The 985-nt window shown below is 35.8% G+C and overlaps 1 long non-coding RNA gene across 1 annotated transcript; it reads right to left on the reverse strand.

Moving 5' to 3' along the window:
• Positions 1 to 197: 197 nt before the first annotated feature.
• Positions 198 to 985, reverse strand: LOC107735789 (uncharacterized). The gene is made up of 3 exons (XR_001639509.1): positions 930 to 985; positions 500 to 523; positions 198 to 344 (listed from the first exon to the last, which is right to left on the reverse strand). It is a non-coding gene; the product is annotated as an uncharacterized LOC107735789 (long non-coding RNA).

A 985-nucleotide genomic window follows, 5' to 3' on the forward strand; every position in this document is an offset into this window, starting at 1 on the left:
AAGTGCTATATTAGTATATTATTATAGTGTAATATTTCAATTTCATAAAGAAACGTGCAGCATTTTGTCCAAGCAATAATAAAAAGGACACATTTCATTTACAAAGTCTTAAATCTAATTTTATTTTAAAAATCGTGAATCGAATTGAATCGTGACTTGAGTGAATCGTTAAATCCCTAATATCGACTGATATGAAATATTTTATTGTGATAATTTTTTTGGCCATATCACCCAGCCTTACAAGAAGGTATGAAAGCTAGTCCAAAATTCTGCTTTAAATGTCTCACCTCATTTACTACATGTTGCAGAGAACCATCCTCTGCTTTCTGACTGCTTCCCAATATCTGAGAAGGTGAAGAGATGAGATACGTGCTATTATATTATCTCACACACAAATGTGCAACTAACTGCAGCAATGCCAGCCAAAGTTTTAAAAAAATAATGGAAAAATAAATGGATTCAAGCACTAAAATAATACCTCTAAAAATAGTGTTCCTACCTCAATTTTTTCATCCTGGCATTTCTGTGGGTTATAACAAAAGGTTAGAGCCATTTAAAGAGTATAAATAACCTCTGCTTAACTGTGCCCAGCCAGATAAACACAAACGTCACATTGCTACAGTCTGAACAGTACAACATACAGCCAGCAACACCCTGCACAAATCACGGTTAAAAAAGCCTATCTAAAGGCTGGAAAACATTACACGGAATCATGCACTTTACTGATTTTGCAAATGGTTATGGAGGAAAAACTGGGCATCATAGACCAAACAACTAAGGATAACACACTACCAGACTTTCAGAACTCGTTTTGTTCTGAAAGTCTGGTAGTGTGTTATCCTTAGTTTCTCACTCAGAAACATGCACATTTCTTATCAAAACAGTCTCAAAAAAGGAAACCTCTAAAGAACCTGGTGTGCTTACCATACCTGCAAGACTTTACTGTGAACAATGGTGCCAATGGTCCCAGCACAAAGCCTTGGGG

Source organism: Sinocyclocheilus rhinocerous, unplaced genomic scaffold (assembly GCF_001515625.1).
Source record: "Sinocyclocheilus rhinocerous isolate Xijiao unplaced genomic scaffold, SAMN03320098_v1.1 C36298015, whole genome shotgun sequence".
Lineage (NCBI taxonomy): Eukaryota > Metazoa > Chordata > Actinopteri > Cypriniformes > Cyprinidae > Sinocyclocheilus > Sinocyclocheilus rhinocerous.